General features: G+C 42.7%; 2 protein-coding genes across 10 annotated transcripts in view; one reads left to right on the top strand and one right to left on the bottom strand.

Annotated features, from left to right (window-relative positions):
- MCPH1 (microcephalin 1) overlaps positions 1-21,915 on the top strand; it is a 232,917-nt gene that overhangs the window by 131,847 nt on the left and 79,155 nt on the right. The gene's annotated exons all lie outside the window — the stretch shown is intronic.
- ANGPT2 (angiopoietin 2) overlaps positions 1-21,915 on the bottom strand; it is a 76,818-nt gene that overhangs the window by 41,556 nt on the left and 13,347 nt on the right. The window lies entirely within an intron of this gene.

Below are 21,915 nucleotides of genomic sequence, written 5' to 3'. Positions count from 1 at the left end.
CATACTGCACTGCACCTGCTCCTGTGAGGCAAAGTGCAGCACACACCCTTCTTGGCCTGTGCCCTGCAATCTCCTTGCCTCACGTCCTGTGCTCACCTGCCTCCTGGATGTGCCAGACCACGTAGGCTGCTTCATCCCTCCGGCCTTTGTCTGCATCTCCTTTGCCAGGAGGCCTTGCCCTTTCTGCAGTCAGGTGCTACACCATTGCCCGCTCTCTTCAAAGAGCCCCACGTCCTTGTGTGTTGCGATTTGATATCAAAAACATTTCTTTTTTGTCTCATTGATTTTTTAAACCTCCTAATACTACAGGCTTACGTTCTTCTTTGCTTGGGATACAGCAATCCTGAAGCCACTCTCCAGCCATCCGCACTAGTAACAACGAGCAAAGCATTTGCTCCGATAATTAGTTTGGAAACGTGAGTGCAAGATCGTTAAATCAAGGGATATTCTGTTTGGAAGGCTTATGACCTAATGTTCTTGGTTCCCTGTCATGAGGAAACAAAACATCTTTGGAGGTCTTCAGACAGCAAAGTGGCAACACTGGGCTTTCTTCTCCCTCCATATAAGGTTTTGTTTTGTTCTGTTTACTAATCTGGACATTTGACTGCCCAAGCCGTTGTGTCCTCAGCAGTGTTTAAGGAGAGATGCAGATGTTAAAGGGGGAAAGGCTGGGAGATGCACGTCTCAGGCAAACCTTTGTCATCTCAAACCTTGCAGGGGACTAGGGGCAAATGCATTGCTCCACATTTTGGAGATGATGCGCAAATACCCCATGAGCTGGGGACTCTTCCCATGTCCTCTTTGTATTGATGCCATACTTGAGTTCATGTCTCCCAGAAGAGCCCATATCAAAGCCACTTGCCTTCCATTCTGGCACTTTCTGTCCTCTCCAGGGTCCGGCAGACAGGATATCAAGGGAAGCAAGGCCCTGACAGCACAGGTTTTCTGGGTGGTTAACAAGCACACCTGCTTCTGTCCTCCATAACTACTACATGGACCCCACCCCACAGAGGATCATTCAAGCACCTCCTATAACTAATTTGTTCTGACCTAGTTTTCACTTTTTTCTATTTATCATTTGTGAACGACATTCTGTTATCTGATCCTGTGTCTAGATAACCCCGTTCCTATTTCCGCTAGTACAGAGAGACTAAAAGTGTGCCCTGGGCTGACTGTAAACTTGGAAGACGTTGTAGGCGCAGCACCGTAGTCACTGGTTGCCGCTGTACTGAAGTTCACAGCTTGTCCCCCGGGACAGATAAAGTTGTAAATAATCTGAGCTCACCAGTGTATCTGTGCTCCATCAAGTCAAATGTCTTTGCTTTTATTTGTGGGTGTAACTATATATTCCTTTTCATTATTTAATTGGTTTTTTTTTTTTTTATCCCATACACTATCTCTTTGCCTCTTTGTATGTTGCCCTTACCATCACTCCAAACTCTAAGGAGAAAATGTATTTTTCCCCTCAAAATGTTCCCGTCATTTCCTACTGATAAAAAGGCTACTTTTCCTCAGTAGCATCCCTTTTAAATGTATGCAGGCATAATGAGGCTGGTATAGCAACATAAATTTGTTTGGGCATTTCATACAGGAAGAGGGGTCATGTTTTACACAAGATACAGCTCTTAAGAGGGCTCTTAACGTACATACATATTTACCCAAGTATGTGCTAGAGCTCTGGTTCACAGCGCTCACAGATACTTGTAAGTCAAGGAGCAAATAAAATGCAGTGGATGCTGTTAGGGCATATACACCCTTATATGCAGCCAGGCTAGTGATAGCAATTGACACCTGTAAAATGCCTGTCTGTATCTGCATCTATATCTCATCTATCTTCCCATGTGTACCTATATGTATATGTTTAATCTCCTTTGATTCTCATGCTGCCTTAGCTTGGGTTTCCCCCAAAGCGGAGCCCGAGACAAAGGCACACATGCAGGAAGTTTACTTAGGAAGTGGTCCCAGGGAGCAGCCTAGGGGGACAAGCGAGGGAAGCTGGGTGGAGGAGGCAGGCACACACGCTGTGGACACCCTTGACCACCGCTGTGGCCTTGGTGAGAAATCCCACAGGACCTTCTGAGGATCCGTAGGAAATGTGTTTCAGAACCTTCCGCCTGGGGCAAGAGAGAGCGCACTCCCATCCCTCGCGGGGCAGGGCGACCACGGCATCAGCTCCCCAGCTGCGTGCTGTGCCCCAGGGGCCCGCGGGTGCACCGGCGTCCCCATGGCTGGGGGTCAGGCGGGAAGTGGGCGTTCAGGGAACTGAAGCCCACTGGCTGCTCCCTGTGGGACTGGCTGGCAGAGGGGGGCCCAGAGGACTGGCCGTGGTCTCCACGTGTTCCCTGGGAGCAGGGGCGACCCCGGGCCTCATTCGCAGACCAGAAACCCCAGGTCGGAGCACTCACAGCCTCACCCGCGGCCCCGTGGACCTGACTGTGCTGTGATGGGAGGTGAGGCCAAGGTGAGCGGCTCCAGGCCCCAGGTCGTGTGGGATCATTGGGTTAAAGCCCTGGCATGTGCAGTTTGGTAACGTTGCTGAGAGAGCGGCCGTGAAAGCAGCTCTCCTGAAAGTGTCAGTGTTTATAACAGATTGGAGAAAGGGTGGAGCCGGAGACAAAACCGAGGCCACGATCACCGATCGCCATATGCAGAGGGTGAAACATGAGCTTAGCAGAGGCCAAAGCAGTTGGGAGAACGTCCCTTCAACCTCAGCAAATGCCCGACGGCACAGAAGACATTCTGCAGACTGCTTCATTGGTCTGGTGCCTGGGATATTTTGTTCTCAGCCTAGGACATGCAAGTGATGCTTCCTACAGAGGTAGAAAGGGAACATACGACTATTCTCTCGTTTATAAAAGGAACTGAATTGTCAGTTATTACAATGGGAGCCGTTGAAATTCAGCTCTGGGAACGAGACTTGATTAATTTAGATTACAGTATACCGAGGATTTCTTTTTTAATGAAACGAAAGTGTTCTTGCCTGTCTGAAATTAAGGTGCACCGAGAAAAAAATAAGGTAAGTAAATTATTTCAGTGTCTTTCTGCGGCAGGCAGAATCTTTTGAAACATTATGTGTATATCTATGAATATACATATTTATAAACATACATATGTCCTCAGTTGTGGAGATAAATGTAGATACAGATATATCCATCCATTGTCACCTGGCTGTGGGGTGACAGACCTTCAAAAGCTGGGTGGGGAGGAAGGCTTTGGAAATCAATAACATTGCTGAACTTTCTCATTATATGGATGAGGATTCTAGGACCTGGATCACAGTGTTAGCTGGTAGCGGAGTGAAAATTAAAACCCTGGTGACCCAATGCCCAGTCCAGGACTCTTACCACTGCACCCGTGTACCCGTGCTTACCTGAAAACTTTGCTACCAAGTGTTAACAGTGTTACTTTTTCACTTCCGTGATGAAGTATTCAGATCACAAAGGTTATTTATGCCTGTCCCATTTCTGCTCTTTCTGTATTCTGTGGGTTTGCAAAAATCCTGGGTAGATTTCTAGGGACAAGATGGTGTGATCATCTTTGGAGCAAAAGCAGATTTTTTTCTCTCTCTTTTTTTTTTTTTCTCTTTTTAACGTGAAATAAAGGTACACTGTCATGATTACTATACTAGATGGCTATGAAAGGGAAGAGACTTAAAGAATTTAAATGATTTTTGTCTTGAAGATACTTTCAAGACAAACTAGTTTTTTATAAGGAAGCCAGGAAGCTTGTGTTGTTTCTTTAAAAGAATGGGGGGAGGCGTTGGGAATGCAGATGGGAATGCTTGAGAAATGTCAGAACTGGGCCTTGCACGCCCCGCTGAGCGCCGCACAGCAGAACAGACTCCAGCCAAGCCCCTCTGCTGCTCTATCTCCTCTGCTAGCAAAAGGTGGAGAGAATTCCAACGGAGAGACCTCGAGGATACTACTGGAGGGTGCCCAAAGTACACTAGATTGATTTGCGTGAAAACGGCGATCAAGCATTCCATCCCTTGTATATGATGGTGTACTCCTGACCCACCGTCAGCGAAGATGTGTTCTTACGGTATTTTCTCGGTACGGCTGGTAGCTCTCTTTTGAACTGTTCATGTTCTCTTGCCCCAAAACCATTCTATCTACTTTACAGTGGATTTGAATAAATGGATACAACATGTATGTGTATACCCTCTCCACTGACTGACATTTCTAAGAGCCGAGTGTGTGTGACGGTGCCTTGTGTGTGGTGAGGAAACGGAGAGCTTCATTCAGCATCGCGCTGTAGTCAGACTTGCTGCAGTAACAACGCTGGGAAATATTTAGACAAGTGTGTTCATTTTGCTTTTCATGTTCATAAAGCTGTAGCTGCAGCTTTTTTAATTTTATGATTGTATAGCAGCTAAAGTTCATGCTTTTCTGAACCATTTAGGAGGGAGAGTTTACCTCTTCTAACATATTAGATTATCTCTAATTTGACCTCTGGTTCAGTCCTCTCAAGGGTTTAAAAGCTATAAAAGTTTTCATATTTTTATATTTGTTTACATAATTCAGTGGCCTGTGTGCGCATACTCTAAGGAATCGTATTACTTGCCTACGCTTTGCAAAAGCAAAGAAACTTAAAAGTGATCAGTCCTTTTTTTAAACTCACATTAGAAATACAGATTATTTGTTTAATTAGGCTGTTTGCAGATTCCTCTTTAAAGCTGTAGTGCATTTTTAAGCATTTTAACACTTATTTTAAACCTGATCAACAGAAAAAAAAATTTTTTTCTAATCGAAAACGATGCAACAAAAGCAGAACAATATTCAATGAGCAAACTAAGTGGCAAATAGAATAGTACAGCTCTTTTTTTTTTTTTTACTAATTATAACTCATCTTTATTTCTTGATCTGAAATTTGATAACTGTATCGAGTATATATCACAGTATTTACTGTTCACCAATGAAATATTTTGCTAGTCCAGCTGGGACTGCAGTTCACTTTGGAAGGCCATGGGGAAGCTTTACACATGTCCCCCATCTGGCTGTGGCTCGCAGGCCCTCAGAGCTGCGGACGGCTGAAGTTTGGTCCCACAAGAAGAGAACCTCCACCGGGAGCTGCAAATAGTGGTGATGACTTTGGACAAATCAGTGACCTTCTAATTACGTCTTCCAAGACCTCCAGACCCAAAATAAGAGTGTCTTGCTACAAAATGTATGTTGTATCAATCTTCTCTTTACGCAATACCAGTTCTAGGGACGGTGTTGTTTCTGACTCATTTTTAGAGGGAGTTTATTTCAGTCGTTTGTTTCAGCGGCATGTCATTCATGTGTAGGGAAGTCACTTTCTCTCCAGTGGTTAAGTAAGAATAGAGCTGCAAAGTTTGGCCATAAAGTGAAGATGTCACCTTAAATGCACATTATTATATTTCTACGTGGTTAGTTACTTATCATCCTAATTTTTGAATAAAATTTCACCCTGAGAAGGAATCCATTTAAATAGACACCCAGGGACTTCCCTGGTGGCTCAGTGGTTAAGAATCCACCTGCCAATGCAGGGGACACGGATTTGATCCCTGGTCCGGGAAGATCCCACATGCCGCGGAGCAACTACTGAGTCCGTGTGCGCCACAACTACTGAAGCCCGTGCGCCTAGAGCCGGTGCTCTGCAACAAGAGAAGCCACCGCAGTGAGAAGCCCGTGCACCACAACGAAGAGTAGCCCGCACTCGCCGCAACTAGAGAAAGCCCATGCGCACAGCAACAAAGACCCAACGCAGCCGAAAATAAAGAAATAAACTTTTAAAATAAATAAATAGGCACCCATATAGATTTACACCTTGTCGTGAAATGAACCTTTCTTACATACTAACTTGCTCAATATAAAACCTGTCGAGCTGCCCAAATCATGAGGATTGGGAATGTTTTGTGGCCAAGCATATGATACCAAATTGAAACTGCTAAATAATATTCCTTTGTGAGCACTTTTCACTGCTTTCTTTCTCACAATAGACTATTATTTTGACTTGTAAATATTGCCCCGTGGGGACTGGTTTGATATGTTAGTGCACTACATCTCAATTGTTTTAAATAACAGATCAGTGGTACAATTAAACACCTCACGGGCAGCCTGTGGAGCAAAAGGAACCCATGCAAAAGAGCACCTCCTGTATGATCCCGTTTATATCAAGTTCAAGAGCGGACCGAACCTGTGGGCGGTGACAGAAGTCAGAATAATGGTTTCTGGCTGGGAGGCGTTTAGGCGTGTGCAAGAGAGATTATTCATGGGGAAGGGGCATGAGGGGACCTCCTGGGTGCGGGAAATGTTTTATATCTAGACCCCAGCGCTAGTTACACAAGTAAATGCATATTTTAAAAGTTCACGGGGCTGTCAACTCGAGGTTAGTACACTGTGTACACTCCTTGTGTTTCAGACCTCGATAAAAATACTTTTAAAGGCAAGGGCATTAAAAATGAAATGTTTGATAACTTTTGCCGTGACACTACAACCCTAGTTACTATGAGTGGTTTTATTTGCCTCTGTCTGCAGCTTTCCTCGGGTTGTACCTAAGTACTGCCTAAAGGCATGAACTTTGAAAAAGTGGTTTTAAAGTGACTGCCGAGAGTGTAGATTAAACCGTTCCAGCTGCCCAAAGAGGGTTAAAAGTACTCAGTTAGGTAAATTAGTAATTTAACGTTCCGAAGCTCAGTTCTTTCCGGGTCAAGCATAAACGGCATTTGCTCTCGGAAGACCGAGAAAGAATTCATGCAGTTCCCATTAGTCTAAAAATAAATAATAAATAAATAAATGTCTGAGTCATGGGTTGCAATTTTGATGGAGTTCAGTGGCTTCAAGTATAGGAAGAAAGTGATTTATCCTTTGAATAGCTGTGCTACCCATTGGGATGAATACAAAATTGCTCTGAGAAAAGTAAAATAAATGAATTAATCTATTGAACGTCATTGTATTTAGAGTTATTCCAATTCAAGCAGCTCTTGCTTTTCAGCAGCATTATAAGAACTTGAATAAAGTCGCTTTGTGTTGGATTCAGGTTGGAGAGAAGTGACATGTGTGATTTTTGAAGCTGTTGTAGGGCCATCATTATGGCACAAGTTTTGGGACTCGGACACACCTGGGTGTGAATCCTAGCTCAGCTGCATACTTACTGGCTACCAGGTCAGCTTTTTTAACCTCAGATTTCTCATTGGTAAAATGAGTATATAAATGCATTCTGTGCTACGTTCGTCTGAACATCAAATGGGACAAGTGAATCAGGGTTCCCAAGCTGTGTGCCAAGCCTCCCCAGGTCCCTCAGCAAACTCCTGAGAACACTGGGGACAGCTCAGATATTCAAGGGGACCCCACAGTATTTAACATCTGTCAGCTACTGGAAGGGTTAGTAGCCCAAAGTAGCTCAGCTTCAACACTCTTAGATGGCGCCACTGGGCAAAGCTGGGCTTTTAGTGGTTTGCTGTTGTTAAAAGCAAGAGCGCTGCAAGAGTCAGCATGGAACTTAAAATGGGGGTGGCAGTGTCCGACCCAATTCCGAAGTTTGAGAAGCTGGGCAGTGCCTAACTGGCAAACAGAGTCCATAAGTATTTGGGGTTACTTGAGTTTTAGAACATCCTGTATGGACCCTTGCGTTTGGTAGGGTGTAAGCCCAATCCAGATACTGCCTTTAATTGCCCTATGATTTGATAATATTTATTGGAAAACCAGTAAATCAAAAAGACTTAGTAAATCATATAAGATCTTGATCAAGATGTGTACTTGAATAGTCTCCCAACCTTAGAAACCGTTCAGAAAAACAGCCACGCTTCTCGCAAGCTTGTCGTTTGGCCCGGTGTCTGCTTTCAGGCTGACGACTTTTGTAAGCACCGTGCACTGGGGGAGAAAGCTTCTTAGAGCACACGGTGCGTGTGTTCTGTGGACGGCGTGGCTGCCTCAGGCCGATGTGTTTTTGGTGGTGTAGTGCAAGTACCGAATGCGTGCCAGTCTCACAAAAGTAACGTGGTCCATTTCTGCGTGTAATTTACAGTTTGCACGCTTGCCACCCTCATTCGTTCAAAGTTGAACTCGTTTTATGGCGCACGGAGAAGCCCAGCTTACTTGAACACCAAATGTTCAGTGTGATTCTTCAAACGCTTGTGGTAAAAGTACGAGGGACTTGAGTCATTTTCCCATAATTAGTTTCAGCTCTGTAGGTCTGCCCCCGTCTCCCTAACCCTGCTGCCTTGCATGCACGTCCATTCCAATGGAAGCTAGTGGAAAATTCCTATCCCCTTTCACTCGGCTGCCACGAGTTATAAAAAGCATGTCATTCAGGACTGACTTTTTCTTCTGCAATGTTGAATTTTTACTCACAATTTGAAGGGGAAAAAAAATAATCATTTTAAGAGAGATTTCTCTATCAGTGAGGGGAGGGGCCACGGCATCACTCTGAGCCACCGGAGGATGGCTGACTCACTTTGCTTCATCTTTAGGGGGTCGTGTATTTATATCAGCCAGTGCTTTCTGAGGGGTAGTGTATGAGAGTGCAGCATAGCACCTTGTCTTTTTCAGAGTCCCGTGACACTCGTTCACACGAGTCACTTCAGATCCACGTGTCACTGAGCAATCAGTGGGCACAACAAGCTCACGTGCACGTGCGGCTGGGGAGTGAGGGCTCATACAGGAGATGGGAACGAGGGGCGAGGGCTCACATAGGAAGTGGGAGTGAGGCGCGAGGGCTCGGAGAGCAGGGAGAGGCGGCAGAAGTTTTCCTGTTGTCAGGGTTCGCTTGTTTGTTTCAATCAAAATATGAGTCATCCTACCCCCATTTTTAACCAGAAATCACTGTGGTCACTGCTGTGATTTGGTCTTGACGCCTACAGGCCGGTTTAATTTGATCAGCGGTAGTGAATTCTTGAAAGCTTCCCTCAGTCGTGGAAATCTGGTTTCAAATTAACGTGGTCCACACGCCAGCTTAAACTTTGTGGCTTAGCGTCTTTGCTGAATCCCCTCGGTGGAAGGACCTACACTGGAGTTTGGGCTGCTGTTTGGGACTCAGATTATGAGTGGTTGGCTCCACTGGAATCTTGGCCCTCTCCTGGAGTGACTCTAGGAGCACTTTGGCTTAAGGAGGCCAAAGATAGAACTTAAGTGAAGCTTTTTTCCCAAAACGCCTATCCTGCATCCCAGCACTTTCAGGTGGTATGTGTAGACCTCTTTTAATTGTTCCTGAACCCCTAAACCGTTGGTCTCCAGGAATGTGATTGGCTTTGGGGGGAAAAGTCCATGCTAGCCTTGGAAATCTCCTGAAAATGACAGTGGGAAACTCAGAACTGGGGTATGAACCCTCATCTTAATCCTTCTCCCTGGGGGCCACTAGCTCAACTCCGGCCGACCTCAGGGAAGCATCTCTTGGTTCTTCATGGCCCCGTTGCTGTGGTCTTGGTGGTCCCCATAACTGCTCAGGAAGCAAGATCAGGCCGCCCACGTGGAGAGAGGAGCTGACATGCCCCATGAGGCAGAAAGTACACCTAATGGGTTTTCATAGCAATGACCGTAAGTCATATGTGTTAAAGTGTAATACCATTTAGAAAGATTTGAGAAAGGAAAACTCCTGGTGCTCCCAAAGCAAGCGCCAATCTGGAAAATGCTTTTGTTTCGCACCGTCTCTCTCTGATGCTGGAAAAGAAGGTGTTGTCGGGGAGAGGCGAAGGTAAGGCCGGAGGGAATGGCAGGTCGTACTGGTCAGGCCTGTATTTTATGTCCAGGCTTTCTTTTCCATTGAATGTTTATACGGCTCCTTCTTTCCTCAGGTGTCTGCTCTACTATTTATCTCTTTGTTAGCCTCCCATTGTAACCTTGACGGAATTATGTTTGAGCAGTACTTAAAATACTCCTCAGAAGTCCTTTCTGAGCACCTCAGGAATAAACACCAAGACCACTCTGCAACGTATGGAATATTTTCTGAAGAGCAGGTTTCATTAGAAGGTAGATTAGTCTTGGAAATCGTTCAAGGAAGCTTTAAGTCAATCCAACTGTACAGGTTCCAAAGATACAAGAAAGACAATACACAATACTTGGGTTTGTCCAGTTGAGAAGTGTCAGCTTCCCTAAAAGAACAGAAGTATCCATCTACAGTAGTACGGTGGGCACATAAGTTGTGTCACGCTCCTACAATGAAACACTACACAGTAGTGGAAAAGGGCAAATTTTAATACACACAACAACATGGATGAATCACAGAAATAATAACTTTTAAGAAAGACTCAAAGAGAATACATACTGTATTCCGATTACGTGAAGTACAAAACTTAGCAAAATTAACCTGTAGTGGCAGAGGGCAGAACAGAGGCCAGCCTTGAGAGGAGGGGCTGTAGGGTGGGAGGGGCAGGAGGGAGCCACCTGGTGGCCATTACACAGGTGTGTACATCTATCATCAAGGTACACGCTTCGGATTTGTTAATTTTATTCTAAGTTATACCTCAAAAAAGGAGAAAGTGCTGGATTCCATAAAACAGAGCCAGCTCAGAGTCTGAGGCATGTCTAAGCCAGCGTCTGAGTAAACGAAAAGCAAGGGCTGACCTGGTCCAGTCGAGTGTTTGGGGGAGCAGAGGTGTATGTGTGAATGGACTGAGTTCCTGCTCTTCCAAGCTTCTTATTTTGCCCGTCCCTTACTCCGACAGTGCTGTCCTGGGAAGAGTTACATTTCAGTGTCTCATTCACTTGCTTATTCATGAATCCCTCCCTATGTCTGAAAACGGAGCCATGTGTGTGCCGCTCTCTGCACATTCAGCAGCCGCCATCTTGCTGTGTCCCGAGATGCCGAAGGACGGCGGCTGCCGTTTGTGCAGCGTCGCCCTCCTATGGAGGCTCAAATCATCCGGGTTTGACTGTTCTGCGTATCAGCCTCGGTTCCAGTCCTGAGAGTGAGAAAGCAGAGCTGGAAGGAGGTGGAACAGTGCTCGGAAACAGGACAGACGTGGGTTTAAATCCCTGCTCTGCAACCTCACATCTCTGGAAGCTAGCAAGTCACTCAACATCTCAACACTTTTCAGCCTTCCCCGGGGTCAGTGAAAACAATAACATCAACCCAAGTTAGTCTTCTCGCAATTTCCAGTATTTGTTCTTCCTCCTGGCGGTGGACACACTCAGGGTGTGACCGTTGTGTGTAGTATCAGAATGGCAGGTGTTAGGGGGCCACCGTGAAGTGCTCCACGCAAAAAGATGTGTTACTATAAGAAGCTCGGAAATAAAGAAATTATCCTAGTATTGCTAACTTTCTGCCATCTGATACCACTCTGAGCTTGAGTTTCTTCAAAAAAAGAACAGGGTATCTACCTTCAGTAGGCTGTCGCGAGATTAAACGAGCTGATGTCACCAGGTCATGTGCACCTGGTTAATACCAGCTGCTATCCTGACAACCGGCAGCATCCTGCTTCTGTCACTTTACAGTAACAACTACACCACAACAAAGGGGAGAAAGAGGCTTTCTCTGTTTTGAACTCCCGTGACTGCTGTCATATGAACAGCATCCTTTTTGCAAGAAGTCTATAGACTTTTTAAAGAAACCAGCCAAGTACGCTGGTGTCAAAGTAGAGTCGAAAGCCCCCCCCTTGTTTGGGAAGAGGTGAGGGAGTGGTGCTGGGTTATCTCGACAGCTGCTGTGGTTGACCTGTGTTTAGGATTTTGAATCACTTAAAATTGAAATGGATAGAGAAAGGGTCCCAAATAAGTAGAGTTGTTTATTCACCAGATATTTTTATCCTTTTTTTCCCCTCATCCAGAGACCATTTATTTTAATGGTAGTGGTATTTCAGGTGAAGAAGGGAAAGGAAAAGTAGCATACTATCAGACTACAACTGTAAAACCTAAGTGGCATAGGGCAGGCTAATCATGTAGCAATAAATAAATGATACATATTAAACGTCGTCCAATTAGAGGGAAAGCACATATAGGTTTATTGTGCTTGTCGTAACCGAGAAGGGAACCGTATTTGAAAATGTGGACAATGAATTACACATCCCCAAATGAACAATTGTTTTTGAGGGGGTGGTGTTCTGATTAATGTTGATTCTTTAATTTGTAATATAATTATCCCAGCCATCACTGCTTTTAAGAGCATTTCACTGTTGAAGTTAAGTTAAAACCAGTTCGGGTCAGGAATTCCTGTTACTAATACTTTCTTGAATTAAGCTTGACTGAATAAGTTTATTTTACTTTTTTAGGAAATTTAAGAACCTATTCCTTAGTAGCTAAAAATAATAAGGAATTTCATACACAAAAACCAAATGTTCAACATAGATAATTGGCTTTTGGTCGGAATCTGATTATTTTATGTTACTCAGCAAAATGTCTTCTCTCCAGCAGCATTTTTGTACAAGTATTTCCCATTAAGAAGACCATTTTGCTTAGAGAAATTTGAAGCTACATCTGTATGTAATAATTTTTCAAGATTCCAAAGACTAGATAGTAGTTAATAAAACTCAAAAGAATTCTTGAATTATCTTCAGACTAATGTTTATAATTATCCAGCAAATAAACAAGAGTTGATAATATCTTGTTGATTCTACAGATCTAATGGCAGAGAAAATGCTTGCAGGAGCCCAGAGGAACCGATACCTCTTAGGAATTTTGAATCTTTTCTACCAAGATGTGCAGGTTGACTAGTTAACCCCAGACCACCCGCTGTTTAATATTCGTATAGTTCCTGCCATTGTCTTCTATAAAAACAACATACTGAAGAGTAACGTTGCTCGTAGCTTACTGAAAGCTGAAGTGATAATAGTAAGTTTAACCGTAAAGTCTGAGTGTTTTAATGGGCTCATGGCATTACCGGCAAGCGCAAGGGGGCACAAGTAGGGTGGTTTAGGAGAAGATGCCACGTACGATTTTGGAGCTGAGTGTTTCTACGGAGAGGTACTCAGCCACCTGTTACAATCAGGACCTTTTACAAGCACACTTAGCAGCTGTCCTTTTCCATGTTGAAAGGAAGTTCATTGTCTTACAGTGAAGATGTGCCTTGAGGTATACAGTCAGATCATTTAACCTGATAAGACTGAGTGGAGTTACAATCTTTCATGTGAGATAATAGTACAGAACTTGATAAGTATGTTTCTGGTATCGTTATTAAAATTAATTATAATGACAGTCCCTGAGTACTGTGACATCTTACAGTTTCCAGCACACTTGTGCATTCATCACCCTATCTGAAACACGTAATAATCCCCTGAGGTCCCTGCTGTGGGTAGGAAAACCTTACGTTTCTGAAGGTGCACTGTGAGGGTCTTAGCTAGTTAATAACTTAGTTGAATAATCAAGGTAAGGGGTCACTAAACAAATGTACAGTTAATCATGCTTAAAAAAAAAGTCATTTACTAAGTGAAAGAAGGCAATTTGAAAAGGCTACATACTGTGTGGTTGCAACGATATCACATTCCGGAAGAGACAAAACTATGGAGACAGTAAAAAGATTCGTGGTTGTCAGTGGTTGGAGGAGGTGGGGATGAAGAGGCAGAGCACAGAGGATTTTTAGGGCAGTGAGGCCACTCTGCATGGTTCTGTAATGGTGGATACAACGTCCTTATACATTTGTCCAGACCCATCGAACGTACACCACCAAGCGTGAACCCTAATTATCAGCTGTGGACCCTGGGTGATGGTGTGTTCGTCGATTATAACAAATGTACCATCTGGTGGGGTCATTGATAACGGGGAGGCTGTATATGTGGGGGGCGGTAGGGAGCATGTAGGAGATCTCTGTACCTTCCCCTCACTTTGGCTGTGAACCTAAAACTGCTCTACACAATTCAGCCTTTTTTATAAAATTATCATTTGCAACATATAAGGAGGAACAAATGAAAAGCCTGCATTCCGTAGCTTCAGACTGCACCAGTTAACCTAGCCAGCTCTCCCTGGCTATATAGTTGTTTCATGGAGACACAGAGACGCAGGAAAATAACAAGCCCGCCCAAAGGCACGCTTGTTAACAGTGATGGCATGCACTTCACGCGTAAACACGGTTTCTTTTAGATTTAGATTTCTTGGAATCTGACCAAGTGTGTCCAGGAGATCTCTTCTTTTGGTATAGAACCCCTTTATTCCAAACTCAGGAGAGCAGGAACACATCATTCCCTTTGCTCTAGTTTGGCTCAGTTCCTGGGGCTGCCTTGGTCCAGAAATGAAACCCCTGGAATGGTCTCAGTTTTTTTTACCTCTGTCCTTTTCCTTCAGGGTGGTGGTCTTGAGGGCCCCAGAGGCTCCTCAGACAGAGGGAAGGGGGCAGCTCCTGGTGTAGGAAGACTGTCAGACTAACTGTCCTTATCAAGTCCCACACGACTCAGCAGGTTATATACCAAAGAGCGTGGCCTGCTTCCTGAGGGTTCATGACATTAGACAACTTTGCTATTGAACCCAACCACCAAGGTGTGCTTCTGGCGGCCAGAGTGGAAGTCTCCCATGTGAAGCATGCTCAGACCATTCCTAAATGTTAATTAGCGACATACAGAGGCTGACCCACAATTCGGTTTAACCTTCATCCCCGCAATTTGCTGGAGCTGTCACAATGAAGGTGCTAATACGTATGTCCTGAGTACTTATCTTAAGATGGGGAGATGCCGGTGGCAGGTTTTGTCAGCAGGGTAATCGGTAGATTAAGTCACCCCGGTGGAACAGTCCCTCTCACATCAAGAAGACTTAATATGTGAGACGGTGTTAATACGGTCTAGATAGAATGTAACAAGACCGAGAAATGGGGAGGTTGAACGCTTGCTTCCTTTTAAGGCTTGATTAATATTCTCTACCTAAAAGACCAACAACTATTGTGAATATTCAGCACACACAAGCCATGGGAAACTCTAGGAAACTGTGTCAACACAATAAAATAGTGTATTTCCCAAGACCTCTGTATCTCTCTTCCCTTAAAAATCACTATTGTCCATGAAAAAATATAAAGTCACATATTTTTTTAAATGACAGGTTATATTCTTAATGTATACACTTAGTTTGCTTGATTGCTAGTTTTTTAAGTATTAAACATTGGAAGTGAATACTTGGTAGTGTTAAGTTGTCAGGTTGATAGAAAGATTCTGAAAGATAATTCTCAGCCGGGTAAAAGGGTGCTGAAAAGAAGGAATGAGGCTGATTTTGGAGGAAAGTAATTACCGGCCAGGCACCCCCCACCCCCAGGCAGGTCCTTCAGAGGTTTTCATTAGGTTCTAGTTGAATTGCCAGGATAATGGTTTTAGCTGGTTGAAAGGGTGATGATGGTAAAAGGATCAGGCCCACTTCTCAGAGATTTCTAGTGCATTTAACATCTTTTGTCAGCGGTGCATGCCAAGATTAGGATAAGAAAGAAAGGTGATTTCATGGGCAAAATATCTAATTAAAATATTAATTTAAAGACAGACAGCTAGCACACCTGACTTTCAGTTCAGGTGGCTGAGGAGAGCTCATCCCTTTATTTTCAAACCGTATATAAAACAGTCATTTTAATCCTGATAAATGTTGAAAGTTTTATTCTGAAACAGTACCATGAATTTTTTTTTTTACTGTAATCGAAAGCTTACATCAGATTGTTGAGCTTGACATTACGTTCTCATTCTAAACATGGACAGCATGACGTCAAGGTATTTTTTTTGATATCTATTTGTAGAATGCTAAATGAGAGATACACCCTAGTTGTGTTTTAAAATCAAATAGAGGGTAGGGCAGGTCACACGTTACTTTCCTGGGACTGAATTTTATTTGCCTAGACTTTCAGGTGGTACTGGGAAATTCAGGCCGTCACCCTCAGTCACCTTCCAGAGAAGGGTTGTTACTGTATGTATGGTTTGTAAGAATTTGTATACTTTCTCTTGGTTATGATATAGTTTGCTTTTACTCTTCTGAACTACAGAGTGGAATTTCATGTGATTACTTTACACACAGGATATTCCCGATTGCGTTTTTTTTTTTTTTTTTTTTCTTTGCAGCTTTGGCACCAACCCCACATAGGAAGGATTGCGAATGTTACCTGATGACCAGGTTGTCCGCACCCTGGTTGTGCCCCAGAACACCTGTGCTTGTCCTAAGACAGGACTCACAGGTGGTGGTAATCGCCTCTGTTACTGACTTGGGGTGTCAGCCAAGTTACTTAGCCTCTCAGACCGTCTTCTTTATTTATTGTTAATAAAATAGATAAAAGTTGTCAGATAGGTATAGGTGTATATAATGTCATAGTATATACAGCATGTTTTTAAAATAGTCATACCTGTATAGGCGTATTTATGTACTGAGTAGTAAGGTGCTTACTTCAGAATGCTAGAATTATACATAATACTTTTAATGGATGTCCTGTATATGTGTTACTTCCTGCAATATCCACCTATTACTGATGACTTTGGTGATCAGGAAAAATGACCATTCTCACGTAGTTTCAGTTGATTGTCCTTTCGTAAAAGAGGTTTCAGCGGAGTGACCACACTGTCTGGCACTGCTCCCCTCTCCCCTCGCCCTCCAACACTCCCATCTCCTGCACCCGCTCGTCTGTCTCGTTTCACCCGATGTTCTGTGGGGCGCTTATCACCTTCTGACCCACGTGTTCCAACAGGATGTGGTGGTGTAATGCCGCGTATCCCCACCAGGGCGGACCCTCGTCTTTGTCTTCGCCCCAAGCACCTAGAGCACTGCCTGGGCACACATGGGCCTTCAGTAAATATTTGTTGAACAAATAAATGAACTTCAGTGACGCCTGCCCTGAACTGGAAACACCCCAAAAGGAGTGGGAGGGGTAGAGCAGTGTTCACTCATTTATGTTAATGAGCTAAGAAATAACGCGATATTCACATTCACTCACACTTCTCCCAGTGATTTTCTGCGGTCTTTCCAGCCCCGTGGAAAAGTCTGCTCTTTGTCAGAGGAGGGACGTGCGTGCTTTTCCGTGTTTGTTTCTCCTCTCTGGGTAACCCATGCAAGACTCCTACACTGCAGAGCACACTGATATTCCCTGACCCGTGTTCATGAGTGATTTTAAAATAGGTGGGATTATATCCACCATGTCTGTGTTCTAGAGGTGTTTCTGGGACTAAATGAGGTAAGGTATGGAAAGTGCTTTAAAATTATTCAGTGCCACTTGATTGCCATCCCCCATTTACTACTATTGCTTTAGTGATAAAAGTGTCACTGGAAAGTTGAGTGGCTCTCTTTTTATCAGAAAAGTTCTAGAAAAATTTAGAAGAAAAATATTCCTTCAAGTCAAAGAAGGATGTAGTGAAAAGAGAAAAAAAAAATATATATATATATATACACAAACACACACATACACAGTGGACCCTTGAACAACATGAGTTTGAACTGCACGGGTCCTCTTATACTCAGATTTTTTTCAATAAATACATACTACAGTACTACACAATCCACAGTATTTAGTATATATATATATGACATATATATATATGACTCATATGAATTATATTTTATAGGTATAGATGTGTATAATGTTATATAATATATACTTTTTGTATACATTTATAATAAGTATGTATACATATATAATTATTATATGCATATATGTGTATAGTTACTATAACAGAGAGAATAGTTTGATGAGTTGTCATTATCAGTAAGTAATATAGATGCTCTGCAAACTATGAGCATCTGATCTGGAAACAATCTGTGCATGTTCATGATTCATGCCTATACCCTCTTGATCTCAACCCAGGAAACCCACAGCTGTCCAGGCCCTGGTACCATTTGGTGTCCAGAATATGGAACAATATAAGCCACCTCCTTTTTGTCAAAATAGCCATCCCATTTACTGCCCCCTTTCCTGTGTTGATAGGCAATGGATTCCATCACAGGTAGTCTCTCCTTTTTCTCCCTCCCCCCGTGTCTCCTTTTCTCTCTAATACATACACACACCCCTTTAATCCATATTCTCCTTTTCCTTAGTCTTCCAAATTTTGCTCTTTTCCCCTAAATAAAATCTTTCTTTCAACCTCTTTTCATGTCACTTGTGAGCCAAAAAAAAAAAAAAAAAGAAAGAAAAAGAAAAAGATTCTGACCACTGTATAATACCACTGTACAGGTTTTAAGAAGAAGGAAATTTGTTCATTTTGATATTAAATTTGTCACAGTAAAGGGCTAGTATACATCTCTAAGTGTTCATCTTGAAGAAAGGGGCTGAAGTTTAAGGGGAAGGAGAATTTACATCCTATTTTCTACTGTTTTAAAGGTTTGACTTTGTAATTTTACATGGCCCATATATTACTCTCATATTTTTATGTTATTGTTAAGTTATCCATATGGTGGTAGGGTTGATTGGAACTGTTGTTCTTGAATGACAGATATACATAGTTTCAGTTATTTTATGGATTAAAATAAGCACTATTTTAATCCATAAAAAAAATGGGCCATCTTGAGCATCTGATCACCATTTATAAGATTAGTATCCTCTTCAAGTTCCATATAGTACAGTAACTGGCTTACAGATAAACTCCTGGAGTACAACCTGTTTGTAAACTGTAGAGGACCATATTGGTTAAAATCAACCAATTTTCAAAATACAGTAAGGAGACTATATGGATTATCTAGTGTCTAAACAGAAAGTCAGATATGATGGAAGGTGTATGCACAAGCCCACTTCCTACTTCGTGATTGCAGGCAAGTCTTCATCTCCCCACAGTGTGACACCTGCAGAGTTAACCCGGGATGTCAGACAGCCCCGTTCAGTAAGCAGAGGCCACTTGACCATGGAAAACAAATACTGTATATATACTATATATATATAATATAAACTATATATAGTATATGCATATCTTATATAATATATGTAGTACACACGTTGTACTATAAATCGTACATAGTATATAGTAAACAGTATGTTAAACCTGCATTTTCCAACCTTAAATATGTGTACTTCTCCTACCACAGTGAAACTTTAATCATCTCTGCCTTCCTTACAATAATGATATTAATAGATAATTAAACAATAGTAACCATCTTCCTGCAGTCTTAAATAGAAGGTTTAGTCAGCCTATCTGAATGCACAGAATTTGCTTCTAACACTAAACACAATCACGTTTCATGATTCAGGAGACAGCAAGGCAGTACAGGAATGGTGGGTTTATTCCAGTACTGTAGTAGAACATCGGCTGTGGATACAGTGGGAAGTTGTTTCTTTCCTTTATTGAACCAAGCTCTGGTTTGTTTGTTTGGATATACAGCTAAGGAGTGTTTTGCCACCACACATGATCACACACACACACACACACACACACACCCACACACACACACACACACACACACACACACACACTCAGTCCCTGGCAGGGGTAGGGAAGGGGCTGACAGTCTGAGTTCATCTGAGCTTCTCACCATCAGTTTTTCCCATTGACAACAGTTTTGTTTTTAGGAGCAAAACTGGATTGTTCCCTATACATCAGCTGATGAATGCTTCTCCTACTTTATTAAAAGGATATAGTATTAATTTTAAAGAAAGTAAAGGATCTCAATTCAGGTTTACAGCTCCCAGCCTGTGCTTCTGTCGTTAAAAAAAAAATAAGTAGGATTACGAGGAAATGTTTACATCCACTTAACAGGCATTAGCTTTATTTTTCAAAACACTGTTTTAAAGCACAATAGACTTCGCAGTTGTTGATAACTTTAAAGTATTCATCAATGTGAAATAACTGTTTATTTCCTTTCCCTGTTTCTTCTTATCGGGGGAAAAAAAAAAATCTGGTCTCCTAGCAAGATACAATCCATTTTGCTAAGTTATTTGTCAGTTTTAATAAAGTGTGTTTACTGTCACGGGGGCAGAGGTTTGGAATAGTTGCAGGATTGGCAAGGGAATGTGACCTATAGTGTTTTATAGGTCATTGTGGTGTATTTGGTGTCCTGACTATCACGATTTATCTTGTCCTTGTTTAACCGCTAACCAGAAAGTGAGCCTTCCCCGTGTTGCTCCATTCATGTCCCTCTGCGCTCATTCAGAATTCTGACACTTCCTCTGCCTGGCAGACTAAAGGGGCAGAGTGGCATCTTTTGATGATGTGCGAAACAGCTTTCTTAGTCCAGGCTCCTGACGGATGCTAACCACTGAGACGCTGAAATGCGTCTCATCTACCCTGAGGTTAACCAGAAACTTGGTCTTATTTTCCTTCTTGACAAGTTTTCTTAAAACCTTAAAAGTGTTTTGTGTTTTTTTTTCCCCTCCCATTTTTAGTGTTGATCAGGGAGAGAAAGGAAATACGGAATCATAAAAAGCAGCCCTAAAGAAAAGGAAATATGCAAAACACAGAATGGTGCTTTTTCTTTCTGTCATAATCTATCAATAGGGGTTTGATTGTGATGTTGATCATTGTGGCTTATCTATCATCCCATTATATATTATTTTCTCCCTTATGAGAAAAGCAGTGTTTATTATCACAGGTGACAAAACACAGGGATAAAAAACAAGCAGAGAGGTTACATTCAATCACTTTAGGTGGGTTTCATGTTTGCTTTTTTGCTTTCATTCCCAAACCAGAGGCCAGTAAGCCAAGTGAGAGCACAAACTGACTTTCTCAGGTGCACGTTTCCCAAGAGGCCCCCAGGACAGGTGCTAAGCCCGTGAAGAGATAAACGTGAAGTCATTCTTGGTGCCATTTAGCTAGATGGCTAAAGAAAGAATTCAGAAATACCATTGTGCTACTGTTCAAATATTTACTGATTGAACCTGGAAAGGAAAAAATGTTGGTCACCTCATGTAGAATTCCTTGTCCTTTTCCTTCTTTAAACAGCGTCTCAGAGATCGAAAAGAAGGGGGTTATTTATCTAGGAAAGAAATACGAGCTCTGTATATGGAGTTTCAGGTATACCTAATGTGGGCTTCATTAAGCAAATACAATTTAGCGGTCTTGATTTGGCAAAACATTCTTCTGTGTTCCTCGACCGTTTATTTTACGAGACGACTTACCAGTTGGGCAGATTAGAATGTTTACTACGAATGACGTGTCTTCCATCTCTCACCGTGGCCGTCAGCCCTGGCATTAACCGTGCCATGGGGGGCATGACAACTCAGGGAGAAATGGGAAGTCAGAGTGAGCAGCTGTTGAGGATACGGTTTGTCTTCCAAATATTCGAACCTGTGTTGCTGCATACTTTTTAAGTTTAACAATATTATTTGCACATCTATGAATTTTAGGAGATTTTTAAAAGCACCACAGGGGACTTCTTAGGAAAAGAAAGAAATTACTGGAGAATTTGCTCAGAAGGGATAGTGCTTATAGATACGACTGATGAGTTTCATATTACAGGGTGAGTCTTTTTGATGCGCATTTGTTGTTTTCTGTTCTTTGATTTGAAGCGACCCCTCTTGTTATACTGAATGCAGTGCCGAGGGCTTTCATTCATCTCAGCTCAGGACCAGAGTAATAACTTGGTCATTTCCTCTCTGAAGGTAGGAGAGCTAATGAGAAACACAGATTCGGAGCCAAGATCTATTCTGAGAGTAAGATAAGGTGTCCTGACAGAAGGTTTATGGTGAAATGAAAGACAGGGGCAAAGTTTTGAATGAGGGGAATCAGCTTGTTGTTAAAGTTCCCATATGGCTTTAAACCGTCACGTTCTCTGCTGTGTAAGCGCTGTGATGTGATGTCATTGTAATAGTTAATGATTAATCTATTTATTGCAATTTGTCTAAACCTCCTGCAGAATATATCGAGTCCACATCAAGCAAAATTCCAGGGTGATTTGGGGGTTTGTATAAATAGCTTTACATGTGAAAACGATGGCTTGTAAAAGCAAAACTGAGCTTTCAGTGTCCTATTTGAGTTAAACTCTCTATAAAAAGCCTGAAACAGTGGGATCGTGGTAACCCCGCGAACACGACCGTCTTGTCACGGCGTAACCGCAGCAAAATGCCCTGCACGCCTGCCCCACGAGGGGTCACCTTCATAAGCCCGTGGTGGAACTGAAGGGGCCGCAGCGCCCAATCCCCTCAGACGCCTGGAAAACC

The sequence above is a fragment of the Delphinapterus leucas genome, chromosome 21 (assembly GCF_059928025.1).
Source record: "Delphinapterus leucas isolate spDelLeu-1000000601 "Yukka" chromosome 21, BTC_Dleu_Yukka2, whole genome shotgun sequence".
NCBI classification, from domain to species: Eukaryota; Metazoa; Chordata; class Mammalia; order Artiodactyla; family Monodontidae; genus Delphinapterus; species Delphinapterus leucas.
The sequence above is the reverse complement of the archived record's forward strand: the minus strand, read 5'-3'. Positions and strand labels throughout refer to the sequence as shown.